Source organism: Pteronotus mesoamericanus, unplaced genomic scaffold (genome assembly GCF_021234165.1).
Source record: "Pteronotus mesoamericanus isolate MK-2021 breed Mesoamerican mustached bat unplaced genomic scaffold, CSHL_Meso_final contig_347, whole genome shotgun sequence".
In the NCBI taxonomy this organism is placed as follows: domain Eukaryota; kingdom Metazoa; phylum Chordata; class Mammalia; order Chiroptera; family Mormoopidae; genus Pteronotus; species Pteronotus mesoamericanus.
Genome location: NW_026555137.1, coordinates 18,069,712 through 18,083,964, shown reverse-complemented (window position 1 = coordinate 18,083,964; position 14,253 = coordinate 18,069,712). Strand labels below are relative to the sequence as shown.

Here is a 14,253-nt window from a genome sequence, read left to right as displayed (position 1 = left end):
GAAGGGAACTAAGTTTCAGTAGGGCCTTATAGTCATCTTGCGGGGGTTTGTGAAGTTTTACTGTGAAGATAAGATAATGATATTCCTACCACATAAGGTTATTGGAGTTAATACTTGAAAAGTACATAGAAAGTGCCTGGGACACAGAAAATGCTCATCAAGTGTTGCACTTTAAAGCACATTCTGACAGCATGGCAAACACAGGTTTCTATTCTACTGTCACTAGAATAGAAACTTCCAGTGTTTTGGACTCAATTAAATGGCTTCTAGAGCATTCTCAATTTCAGATTTCATTTATTTTCTTCAAAACTAAGTAAAAGACATTGTGGGTCAATCAGTGGCCTGGGATTCAGCTCTTAAATGGGAGTAGAAGGTATTTTCATACTTGAGAAAGGGGAGACTAGGATTTCGGACTCGCGCGTTCGACTTGACCTTTCACCTGTGAGAAGTGTGTTTAAAGCAGAGGCTTCTCCTTCTAGTTGTGCTGGAGAATCACCTTTCAAAGCTGTGGGCCCGGGACTCCCTCCAGGTCCTGGGGGCCGGAGTCTCAGGGCTCAGCCCAGGAATCTGGGTACAAGTATCTTTCAGGCAACCGGGGACCACAGCTCAAAACTGCCCCCAGCTTGTTCTTAGAAAGGATTACTTGACTTTTTGCTCAGACTTTGGCTCCTGAGCTGTAAGAAACCTTCCTGGTTGTGCTGCAGCTTTGTGGAGGGACTCCGTGTGCTTCAGGAAAAACCAGGCGCTAAGATCTGAAGGGAGCTCTCAATGCAAGCAGGGCACATGGAGCTTCCTCCCCCAGGCAGGACCAGAGTTCTGGTCTTCAGGAGGGAATACAGGCAAAGCAGGTTGGGTCGCCCCGTAACAGAGGGTCAGAGGGAGCTGTGTCTGAGTCACGGTGAGACTCCTGCCGGAGCCTGGGAGCCAGCGCCAGCACCCCCCTCCCCAGTCACTGCGGGTGGGGAGACGAGGCTTCCTGTCACATATGACACATGCCTGCCACAGCCCAGTGCCCTCCGGGCAGGACACAGACCTCCGATGGCCTGCTCTTTCTTGCCTTCTGTTGGCCAAAGTCAGCACCGCCTACTTTTTTTTCCCACGAGAACAAAAGTGAAATTTGCAACCCTTTAGCCCTGGCAGACACAAAGGAGAGATGGGAGTTGGGGCGTGTCATGCACACTTTGTGGCAACGTCCCCTTTGACTCTCCGTGTTGTCCATGCATGGGCTTTAATTTTAGGGTGTGGGAGGAAAGGCGCACACCTTCTAACATCATTTTGGCTCCTCTGAGCCAAGAGCAACAGCAGCAAACACTTGGGGGGGGGCGTTCTTTGGCCACGCTGCACCCTGGCACCCCTGAGCCTCAGTCGCTAAGTTTGCTGTACCTGGAAGCCTCACTGGTCCCCTGCAAGCCAGGGGACCGTCCCTCGGTGCCCAGCCCAGCACTTGGTAGCTGTTTGTCGCATGGATGGGTGTGATGTATGTAGTCGAGGAACAGAAAGTACTTTCACGGTATAGTTTTCGGGTCAAACCAGAGTGGGTTGGGAGGAGAAGGAGTCAGATGATAGATTTTGTCACTTCCAGTGGACCAGGGGAGGCCTCCCCAGCCAGGGAATGTGCATCAGCAAAAGTGCAGAGTGGGCGTGCACAGGGGAGGCTGTACGGGTCTTTTCAGCCATCGTGCTGTGTGTGAGCCGAAGTAGATCGTTTTCACTAACACCACATTCAAATAAAAAGGAAAAAGAGCAGTGACTAACGATGAGCATCTTGGGACCTCCGTAGGGAATCCCTTTTGCTCCTAACTTGTCATGTGACCTTAGGCAAATCCCTTCACTTCCGGGCTCATAAAGCCAGGGTGTCAGAATAGATGATCTATCTCCCTTAAGATCTGATATTATGATTGCGAGTCTAAGTGGGTAATTAATACTCAAAACACTAGACGGTGTTCTCGGGCACAAGGAAAGAAAGACTGTTCCTTTGAGGCAAAACCAAAGGATCAGTGAAAATGCTATTGTTAGTGGTGGTGTGGAAGTTTTGATGTTATTTCAGTGCTATTCTGGCTGGGTTTGTGTCCAGCTGGCTCTGCTGGTCAAACGCATAGGATGCTCTTTGGGTGTCTGGATAACTAGCAGGAGCCAGCGGGGCTCAGAGTACTTGACTTGAGTTCTCAAAATCAAGTATTTGATTATGAGCTGGGCACGGGAGGCGATCTCTCTGGTCGTGCTGGGCTGGAGGAGCCTTCTTCAAGGCCCAGGTTGAGATTCACTCTCAGTCTGGTGCTCAGATGGGACAGCCACCGCCTTGGAAGGAGGAGCCGGGAGAGCTGTGGCCTCGCTCACCCTGGGACCCGTAGACTGGCCGCTGCTGGAGGGCAGGGCAGGCCTGGAAGCCCCTCCTTCTCTCCCTCCCTCCTTCCGTGTGTGCCCGCACCTTCTCCATTCCCCCAAAACCCTGCCTTCCCTTGGGCCTCAAAACAGTGGAGATCACTGTTTTTCTTCTTGTTGGAAGTTAGCAAATTTGAATTAGGCTGGCTTTTTTGGACCGACAAAGTCAGTAATTTTGTTTTTGTTTTTATTCCTAATTTTTAAAGGCCACAAGCCAATGTGAGAAGCTACCAGTCAGAGGAGAAAGAACGAAGCAGCCTGGGTTCTAGTCGTGTCTCTTGATTCACAGTCATTTGATCGAAGGCAAATTCCTTAACTGTCCTAAGTTTTTTGTTTTTTGTTGTTTTTTTTTTCCTTAAATGGGAGAGCAGTCTGACTCTCTTGCGTGTTCAGAGGTTTTCCTAGGATCCAAAGAACCTGGGAACTGAATTTTTGGATCCAATAAATTTTGGGATCCAATTCCTAGGATCCAAAAATAGTAAAATATTTTTGGAAATGGGTAAACCCCTAAGTAAAGCTGATACACTAATGTTTACATTTTGTGATAAAGGGCATGTTATTAGTCAAGCAAGTGCTTTGGGTCTGCTGGGTGACAGGAGATCACTTTTTTTTGTGGTTGATTTTCTGTTTATCATAACTGCAGTTTCTGCATCTCTCTCTCTTTATTAACCTAGAAGTTAAAAGCAAGTAATGATTTCCTGTAACTGTAATTTTTATAAGGAAACACCGAGTTCTTACTGGCTCTGTGTGTGTATGTGTGTGTGAATAAATAGCAGTCATTGTGTTAGATGGTCATTCTTCTACTTCTCTTCAGGCAAAGATCTTTGGTGTTAGGAGCTTAAAAAAAATAAGCCAAGTTAATTAGTATGCATTTGCAATTGAAAGTGGTTTCACTTTCCTTTCCTAGGTGGCCTTCAATTCATACTTTTAAAATCCTGGAGGAGGCCTGTGGAGGAAGGACTGTGCACCTCAGTGCGCGGGGCTGCACCCTCTCTGGCTGGTGAAAGGAAACGCACCCCAGGGAGCGAATGCCTACTCCTAAAAGAAGTGTGTGATGGGGACAGTTCCTGAAGGCACCTTCTGAGGGAGTCCTGAATGGGAGTCTGCAGGAAGCTCTGTTTTTGAGAGCGCCAAGTGCACTTGCCTTGTGGCTCGTCAACGCAGCGAGGACTGTTGTGGGCCCAGACAGACAGGGAAAGCGTGAGGCAGGCCTGCTCTGCCTCTCTTCCGGGGCCAGCCAACCCCGGTCCTGTGCCCGGGCTTCCTGCTTTCTCCTAGGACAGGTTCATTACCAGATAGAGTGGGCTCCGTGGTGGCCATTCAGTCAGGTGTTTATAACCTTTTTCTCACCCACGAGATCACTGGTCTCCTGGTGTCCCCGCCTGCCTTCTGGGAAGCTAGGTTGTCATCTGTCCATGACAGAAGACATTATTTTCCTTTTTTTTTTTAATTTATTGAATTTAAAGCATTTTTATATGTGTGTGGACTTACATGTTCATATATAGTTGTGCAGTTTCGATTCTTCAGAAAAATACAAACGAGTAAGCAAAAAGCTTGCAGAGGCCCGCCCATGGTAGGCAACCAGTGTTCCAACATGGAGATATTTCTTTGCAGTACTTTAACATCTATGGATTTTAAACAAACTTTTGTATGTGGCTCCTTTCACCTAATACTCTAATATTAACATACATTCTTCAAAGGAACACCACGTTAATGTTCCCTTATACCATATTGAACAGATATGCCATACTTATGCCTGGTCCCTGGTTATTAAGACTCTTTCAAGTTCTTCAGTCTTGTTCTGGAGTGTTTTCTATGTAAGTTCCCCCCACGTCTCTTATTTCTTTGGTAGATTTTTCAGTTATGCAAGTAGTGAGTCGAGTGACTTGTGCGGTTGTCTGTCTTGGTGCTCTCGGGGAGGTGCCGTCCGCAGCGCTCGAGGTTCCCCATGTGCAGACCCGCAGCGGCGTGCGTGCCCAGGAGCACGGGCACGGGGACCGCGTTCATTGTGCGCTGCTCGGAGAGCATCCTGTTCCTTTAATTTCATTTCTTGCATTGCTTGTTATGCATGTGCACATCTTACCCGGCTAAGCTTTGAGGATTAGGAGGCTCTGTCATTCATCTTTAATGCTCCCGCAGGCCCCCCGCATCCAGTACAGTGTGGAAGAGAACTGAATACACTTATTTACTGGACTAACAAAAGGTTTTTTGTATCAGATAATAAACCTCATAAAGCTGTTCCACAATAACCCAGTCTCCTGTAATTCAAATAAATACGAGAACAGTGCGAAGATGGCTTTGAGTGTGTGTGATTAGTGAATGCAGTTTGTTATATTTGCTGCTAGAAGTACTGTTTTTAAAAACTCAAGTGCTACACGGTTGTATGGATTGGCAGGTTTTCTTTGATGCCCCTTGTGTTCAGCAGAAACTCAGCAAAACATCTTCAGATTTGGCTTTTGGTTTATTTGTTGCGCTTTCACAAAGAGTACATTGAAGGTAGTTGCTGTGTATGTTTAGTTCAGTTTTCAAAAGTATTGACTGACTTTAGTTTTCTGTTTCCACTGCGGCCTTCGTGCGCAATGGGATGAGTGGGAAGGACTTGGAGGGTTCTTCCCTTTGTGTAAGCAACAGGAGGGATCGCTAAGAGTGTGTTTTTACTGCTCTGCCTTCCCAGTTTTTATTAAAAAAATGCTCAGGTTCCAACCTTCCTTGTCACCCAATGTCACCACACCTTTATCTAAGTAATAGAACAGATTATTTTCTCTGATTTGGAAATGAAAATAACAGAAGTACAGCCCCAATCGGTCGGCATGAAATAGAAATTCTTTTTTTCTTTTGATGTGCTCTCCGAAGACACAAATGCCTCAGTTTAAATTATTAATGGGAACGTCTGACTTCCTATGGTGTCATCTGCAATTCCGGGGCCACGTTGCTGAAAAAATGCGGGAACTAATAACCTCCCGAGGGGAAGAGGTGCAGGGCTATCTCTTCTTATCTCTCTCTGATTTAAAAGATGTCATGGGAACACTCAATACCCACAGCTGTTCTGTCGTCTTGAAAAAAATTCCATGGGCAGAATATTCCATTTAACAAAGTAGCTCTTTGTTTATTCTACTTTTGACATACACATGGATGGATGGCTACATACGTGAAAGCAGTTTACTACCAGGAATTGTTTTCTGTTTTGTATCTACATGGAAAGTAAAAAAATCCAGAATAATCTCATTATAATACAATGAAGTTCCTAAAATAATTTAAATAGAAGCTGTAGTTGGAAAGAGAGCAGTGCCTGACTGCTGATCGCTTTGGGCATTTCCTTCACCTTCTGAAAGCTGCTGTTGCCTCTTGCAAAATCAGCTTAACTGTTGCCAGTCAGTTATTGTTTTGTGTTCCTAGTCTTCTTCTTGCATAAATCAGTTAGCAGTTATATTATGTTATATTTTGTACATATGATTGTGCTCCTTGGAGATAGTTATTATGTATCTTTTAATTGCTCAATTTTGTCAATTAGTTTATCAGTGAATATTCACATATGAGCAAATTTTATAAATCCATAAATCAGAATTCTCAGCTAATATCTTTAGAACTTTTTATATAGGAAACAAGGAGATAAACACTTTGCACCAAGACCTTATTGGATTTTTAAGAATAGATACAATTGTTACAATTTTACAGATAGAAACTGGGGCTCAGAAAGAAGTAACTTTGCCCTGTTCAGCCAGCACATGGCAGAGCCTGCGTCTTTGCCAAGTGCCCTCACGGTCCTTAGGGTTTAGAGGAGGATAGCGACAAGGAAACAGGCTGGTATCAAACAGTGTGGGGCATTTCTCTTACAACATATGGTAGGAGGGAAGGACACCTGTTAGCAAAGTAGGAAAAGGAGTATTGAAGAGAGTCTGGTCCGCGGGGCCGCCTGTGCAAGCCCCTTGCCAAAGGAAATGAAGGGTGGCATGCACAGACCCGGTGTGCGGCGCTCCCGCGGCCGCCCTGGGACCAGATCACGCGTGACCTGTGCTACCCGGGGGAGCACGGGGAACCAGGGAAGGGTTTTCTGATAACCTAGGAGAAATAAGGTTGTGGTTCTAGCTATGATGGGGTCAGGGAGACAGCCAGGTCTGCGTGGGTTTGAGAACGTTCAGGAAGTCAAGTGGACAAGCCTGGGAGTGGACGTGGACTACGAGTGGAAGGCAGGCCCCACTTGGGTGCCGAGCTTGGGCAGCAGGGATGGCACCCCGCCCTCCTGAGCTGGGGAGGAGGCCCTGGTGCACAGGGGCGGGTGGGGGCTGGAGGTGACCCTAGCCTGGCAGCTGGTGTCGGAGACGCCGCAGGGCTTAGATTGAGAGCCATCCGCACAGGGGTGGCCAGTGAAACGAACGGAATTACACAAGGACCGCAGGGCGTTAAAGGACAGTAAAGCCCACAATAAGCCCTGAGGGTGATCAGCATTTAAACAAGACCAGAGGAGGAGCCAGCAAGGAAACCAGAGAGAATCAGTAGTCATTGTGGCCCTGGCCAGGTAGCTCGGTGGGCTGAGCGTCAGCCCGACACATCAAGGTTGCGAGTTTGATCCCCAGTCAGGGCACATACAAGAAGCAACCAGTGATTGTATAGATAAATAAAACAACAAGTTGATACTTTCTCTCTCTCAAATCAATAAAAAAAATTAAAAAAAAAAAAATCTCGTTCCAGGCACGTGTCATGATAGTATGTCGACTCAGTGCTTCCGCGTACTTGGGTTTGCAACTATTTCCGTTTCGATAGCTGGGTGCCAGTTACTCATGAGTGCCACCTAAGTGCCAGGCGTGACTCGAGGGGCTTGGGTGTGAGCCGTGAGCAGGATGGTCCAGGACCTACTCTCATGGAGTTTACACCTAACAGAACTTTGATTTGGTCCTTGTGTTCACCGTGGATTATAATTCATTGTAAAGTAGAGCCATAATATGGGGTCTAGTGGAGTCTGAATCCCCAGGCACTGTTTACTAGGGTTCCTGCTCTACTGTGATGAAAAAATCCTTAACTGCCCCCAGGGGATCAGCTTTTGGGGAGAGTTTTGAAATTCTTCCAGATAACAACGTGGAAGACTTTAAGAAATTGTCCAACTCCAATGTGAATATTCCACTGAGAAAAGATGTTATGTTCCTTCAGAAATCATAGGTTACCTTATGTTGTAAAACCCCAAAGAGAGAATGTTTGCTCTTTTTCATATTCTCATGCCCCCCAAATATTTATCTTTGGTACCGCCCCAATGTTTCATTCAAGATAAACGCCTAAGAACTAATTTTCATGTCTTAATCTACCAAAAAGCTGAGAACTCAGCAATATGATTATTATTGAACATCTATATCCATTTACGGCCATTATTACTAATAATAGTCCATTAATCAAACTGTCTCATATTTAATAGTCTAGTGTGATATAAATGTGAGTTAATGGATTATTTTATAGTTATTTAGCCATAACATCACTTAATACCAGGCCGAATGTGCCTGAACGTAGTGATTTTATATGCATGGTTTCAGGTGATCCAACGCCAAGTGTGCGCCTCTGAGCCCTTCCTGCGCCTTCCTGGCCAAGAGGCGGTGCGGGTGGGTTGGCCTGTTCCTCTTTTTATTCCCTGCCCAATTATACACATTAGCACAGAGCTGATGGGCTGTGAGGATGAGAAATACGCATTTTTACGGTAGTTATACTTTATTATAAATTTGCCATATAATTGTAATTCTATTTTTTTCCTTGAATGGGGCTCGTAATTGGTGCCTTTGTGGTTTTTCAGTCCATTTGCTACAGCTGCAGTTCTGATCAGTGGCTCAATTATAACTGTAATGTTGGTCTTAAAGGCTCAGTAATGTCTCATGGAAAACTTTGAAAACATTCTATTTAAAGACAGTTATGCTTAAGTATCACATTGACTCCATTTCTGTGCTGTCCTTTAAAAATTACTACCAGGATCATTAACATGAGAACGGGTTAGTCTTCCAAGCTCTAAAATTCTTTGATTTTTCTTCCACTTCCCGGTTGGTTGCCTCATGCCCTAGCCAGTCCTCACTCAAGGACGCCCCACTACCTGTGAGGTCACAGGGTCACATGTCATTTTTTTAAAGGTATCCACAGAGTGCTGGTGACAATTTTCAATTTCTACTGGGGAGCGAGAGCCATAGAATTTGATGAAATGTAAGAATAATTAGAAACTACAAACTTAAAGAAAGGAAGAAACGTGCTAGAGGTCTGCTGTAATTAACAGCCACTCTAAGATGGAAAACTCTGTATCCTCTTCTGTCCGGCAGATGGTCTGTGTCTACATGTGGGGAGTCGTCTGGAGGGGGGATGGGTGTTCGTGCTCTGGTGAAGCGTCACTGCAGACTAGTCTGTTTTCTTTTGTTTTCTATTTTTAAAAAAGCCTTCCTGGTGAATGGAAGTTTTTGTCTTTCTTTGTTATTGAGGTATAAATGACATACAACATTATGTTAGTTTCAGGTGTGCAACATAACGAGTTGATATTTGTATGTGTTGTGAAATGGTCACAATAAACCTTGTTAACATCCTGCACTGCACGTAGTTGTACTTTTCTTGTGATGAGAACTTTTAAGATCTCCCCTCTGAACAGCTTTCAAATATGCCATACAGTGTTATTACCTATATCACCTTGCTGTATGTTGTGCACCCAGAGCTTATTATTTTATATGTGGAAGCTTATACCATTTGGCCTCCTTTGCTCATTTCGCCCATCCCCTGCCTCTGACAGCCACCAGTCTGTTCTCTCTATGTATGAATTCATTTTTTAAAAAAGGTTTCTCCTGGAAGTGAGATTGTACAGTGTTGGTGTTTCCCTGCCTGGCGCATATCACTTAGCACATTCTCTTTAGGAAGTCCTCGGACAGGAACGGAAGGGCTCTTCCATCTCCTTTGATGTTTAGTGTTTTAAACCTCACCAGGTTGGCAGTGTGAATCAATTTAGTCATGAACGTGCCTAATTCTCATGAGCAGAATGAAGGCGGTGGGAGCGTGTGGCAAGGGTGGTACCTATGTGCATAGGTGGGAGTCTGTATTGTGTTGTGTTTTCTTACCATCTCGTGAAGTAGCACTTTTTGCTGTTTGAGGAAAATTACCATGGCCTTTTTTTGTTTCGTTTTGTTTTGTTTTTGAGAACACTGCATTTGCCAGTTTAAAACGATGATAACCAGTTTTTTTTAACAATCTGTGAAGATGATGAAATGCTGTCCCATCACAGAGAGGAAGACCAGGAACTGACTGGCAGCCACTTGTCACAAAGCGATGTGCGGGGCTCCTGGCTTCCGGTGACTCCATCTCTACCTGGGACCTGAGGCTCAGGCGCCTTTTGACCAGGTTCCACGCTGGTGTGGCTTCCCTTTGCTGCCCTCTTGGGGGTGGGGTGCCGTTCGTGGGCCCGTTCCTGCATCTCCCGGAAGCTGGTTGGTGCCCCTAAGGAAGAACTGCTCTGCTCAGCTGGGGAGGGGACAGAGACTGATGGCAGGACTGGCCGCTCAGGCCTGCGTGTTTCTCACCGTGACTGCAAATGAGCCCGTCTCCTTTTCCAGGTGCCAGGTCGTTTTCCGAGGTCGTTCAGCTCACGCTTCCGATTTTTGCCCCTCCATCGCTCTCCCTGCTGCCTTCCTCCCTAGTTAGAGCCCGTGCCGTTCTTCCTTAACATCCGCTTTTTAAAGACCCCAGTTTTGAGTCTTCTCCCTGTACTACAATACTTTTAAAATTGCATATGTTAATATTCTGTTTTACTTAAGACAAATTGTATGACTGTTGTGAGGTGTTTTATTTTTATCACAGTGTTAAAAGCCTTAGTATTTCAGTACTATTTCCAAATGGAAGGCGCGCTCCGTACCAGTTAGTGTAGTGATCTCCAAGCGCACTTTTAAAGGGAGGGTGCCCGCTGCAATGCTGCCGTTAGAGAGGGTCCCCCTGGGAACCTCTCACAGCTGGGAAACACCGACCAGGTGTGAGGCAGGTAGGTGTAAGGCGGCACAGAGGGGTTTGTTGGGTTTCTGTTGGATGGCAAGTTTGTTAATCAGCTACCATGTCAAGAGCTTTTGGCTTTGAAAATTCTGAATTGTGAGTGGTGCGTATATAGCACATGCTAAAGGATATATGGCTGTGGTGTTGGGCAGGTGTCCTGCCCAGGAGGCCCTGGCTTGGACGCTGGATTCGGGTGTCAGAACTATGGTTTCTCACTCATTTATTCACAAACCAGGCAGCCTCTGCAGCGCAGTCCAAAGGAGTTGTGCTCACGGAGTCCACTGTCTTTGGTCTTCAATTAAACATAAATATAGCTTCTGAGCATTATTGGTCTGAACCACATAGAAATCTAACCCCAATGGAATAAACCCAAAAAAGGTCATCAGTAGGTTCTAGCAACTGAAAAGTTCTGTGGGTCGAACTGGCGCCAGGCCCCGTGGGGCCAGGAGCGCCGTGCGCAGGATTCCTGTCCCTCGCCTGGCCGTGCCCAGGCTGCCGGCCTGTCCTCGGTCACACCAGCAGGGTGGGCGCCAGCAGCTCCATAGGCACGTTCTGTCGCTGAGCACAGCAAGGACCACAGCTCCAGTGTTGGGGGCACCCTCCCTGGAGGGCTGTCGTTGGCCTGATTGGCTCCCGGGCCCACCCCTGGACCAACTGTGGCCAGGGGAGGCAGCACGCTCATCGGTCAAACCTGAGTCACGTGTTAGGGGTGGTGTTAGCTCCGTACAAATGAAATGGTTTTAGCGGGGTGCTTCCCCAGAGGGAATCAGAAGAGGGGAAATGGGTCCCAGACAGGGATCCCTCAGTGGCTGTCCACCAGAGCTACTGTTCTTATCACACAGAAAACATTTAAAAATCCTAACAGAGAATTCTCAGAAGGTTTCTTTGGGAAAAGGTTTGGTGTGCTCTCAGTTAGCTATAGTGTTTGTGTTTTTTGGCAAGCCTAATAACATAATTCAGCACACATTTGTCTGTTTTTAATGACTTCTATTATTTGTTTTTTAAAAACCATTCATATTTTTTGACAATGTATTGGTATTTCCTATTTCTGTAAGATATCTGTGGAATAAAGGCTTTGTATTTTTAATATGGTCTCTTGAACAGTGATAAAGTCAGAAATGTCAAGGGATGAGGAAGCTCAGAAGATAGGTTTTCAAATATGAACGTGAACCCCGTGACCTCTGATAACATCCTAGTCAGTTTTGCCAGAGTTAATCGCTCAGTGTACGTGTTGTCCTTGCTAATCCCAGTTCCAGGCTTCTGTGCCTTACACACCTCCTGGCAGGTGGCTCAGACCCAGAGTGTCCCTGTGGGACGTAGCGAACAGGCTACTGCCGTGGGGACGTGCTGGTTGACCCGGCTCGGAAGGCGGGAAGTCTGGCCGGGGCGGCCAGAGTCTTGGCTGTGTCCGTGCCCTGGGTGCCAGCCTGCGTTGACCGGCGTGCGCTCTGTGACTGGTGGTGCTCGCAGCGAGGACCATGCGCGGGAGAGGAAGAAAGGGGCCATATCCTGGGGTTTTTTTGCATAGTAATTGGTCTCTTAAATAGGAGGATAAAGGAGTTTCAAAGTCATGGTTAAGGTAGCTCTTTGCCTTTCATGTGTGTATGGCTCATTTTTTTAGTTAGGGATTGTTGCACATTCTAGCCTTTGCAATGGTAATCCGTCTTTTTAAATTTTCCATTCATGGATCAGTTTGGGTAATTTGTGTTTTGCTAGAAAACCATTAGTTTCCTCTGTGTTTTCAAATGTGTTGCCACAGAGTGGCTTGTGGTATAATTCTTTCAGGCTTACACAGTGGCCCTTGAACAACATGGTTCTGGACTGCGTAGCTCCACTTACATACAAATTTTTTTCCAGTAAATACCCCTATACTGTTTTTGATCTGCGGATGAGGGTCCATGGGCGCGAAGGGCCGACTGTATGCATTTTATGTGGGGGACTTGAGCACTGTGGCTTTGGTGTCTGGGGGGCCTGGAACCAACTCATGTTTGGGGGGAGTTAAAAGTTACATGTGGGTTTTCAGCTGTTCGGGGGTTAGTTACTCCTAACCCCCAAGTTGTTGAAGGGATTATTTTAAAATTACTTTTAGTTAAACTATTATATTTTAATTTCCCCTGTATATGTGGTCGTGTCTCCTTTCTCACTTTTAAACTTGCATAGTATTATTCTTTCTTTTCCTTTTTCAGGCCTGGAAAGGAGTATTTATTTTACCCTTTTTTTAAAAAAACTACCTTTTGGATTTGCCCGTCCTTTCTACTTTTCTCCCCCGCCGGAACCTCCCCATTCCATTGGTTTCAGCTTTCCTCTTTATTCATTTCCTTCTCTCCTCGTTTCTTTTGGTACATGTTGTTGTTCCTTTCTAAATTCTTCAAGTGCATAGTTTGTGATTATATTTCTAGAAAATACACAGTTCAGTAGTTTGGAACTGGGTGTTGGGACAGGGATGGGTCGTCTTCATGTAACAGGATACTTCCAAATTAATAGTATGCAACTGAAAATGAGCATCGTATTAACGCCCACTGAGAATGCACATAGCTGTCTGCTAACCGTCAGGAGTCATTCTTCAGCTCCCAGATTTTGTTGAGTGTTCTGTAAGCGGCAGCTACCCGGAGAACTTCGCTGAACACTGTTTCAGCAGAGAGACGCTAGGCAAGGAGTTGTATTCACGTCTCAGTTGTCACTTTTTCAGTTTACAGGAAATGATTTGGTAACGACCTAAATTGTATCGGAAATAACTATGATTCAGAACCACCTGTGATCCTTCTCGGTCCGGTCGTTCTCAGTGAACAAGGTGCGATGCAGCCGTCTCTTCCGTTTCCGGGAGCCAGGGGCCGGCTCCGGTCTGTTCTGTGCACAGGTGCATCAGACCACTGTCCCCTCTATGTTTGCCGTGGGCTAAAATAGCGTCACGTTTCCTCAATTAGGAGGCTGCCCTGGGAACAGGTGACATGTCGTCATGCCCAGACTGATGTGCTTCCAATGGGGGGGAAGCAAACTGCCATCAGAAGAAACTACCTGCTCTTCTAAGAGACTATCTCTCGGGTTCCTCAAAGCCTTTAAGAGTCCCCTGGAGAGCGTACTGAGGCTGTTGAGCTGGTTGGAATGTTAACATTTTCTGACAGACTTGCAGTTATTTTTTATGCTTTGCTGAAAACTCAGGGAGATCAGCCATATCATCCCTTCATCATTATTTTCAGAAGAAGTAGAGTTGTTCTTTCATTCTTATGCCAACAAGTAAGATTTCCAGGCCGCTGTGAGTTGGGAAAATATATAATGGAAAATATTTTTGTCGCATTAAGTAGAGAATAAATTGAAAGAATTATTTGTAATCAAGTAGAAGAAGTGGTGAGGTCTGGTTTCTACCAACCTCAGAGGTAAATGGTGGTGTTTAAACTCTGTGCCTTCATCTGACCCTGCGCATGTGTCAAGTCGGGAGAAGCACAATGAGCTACACAGTTGTGCTCGTTGAGACCCCAAACCCTTGAGGGCCCCTGCTCACTTTATGGGGATCTCTGTGAGTTTATTACAGGAGAGCATTCTGAAAACTCATTTGCTAACACCTGGTATTGACCATTTTGCTGATGGACATTTTGAGTTTAACTACTTAAAAGGAAAACTTGGGAATACTCCAGCCATTGCACGCCCATTGCGTCACTCTTAACCTTATTGAAACGTTGCTTGGCTGCCTCCTTAAGCCAGGCCACATTAGCAGATAATGTGGTACAGAGATGAAAGGCACAGTTCCCGGCCCAGTGGAGCTTGAAGGTGGCAGTGGAGGAGGCTGCCGGATAAACCAGAAATTTAGAGAGGGTGCCGACAAGGCGCGGGGGGACACAGAGGAAGCTCACCGCTCAGAAGCAGGCTGAGGTGGCCGCCATGTGTTCT

General features: G+C 46.0%; 1 protein-coding gene across 1 annotated transcript in view; it reads left to right on the top strand.

The window, feature by feature from the left end:
- Window positions 1-14,253, top strand: part of SIPA1L2 (signal induced proliferation associated 1 like 2) — a 179,455-nt gene that overhangs the window by 73,732 nt on the left and 91,470 nt on the right. The gene's annotated exons all lie outside the window — the stretch shown is intronic.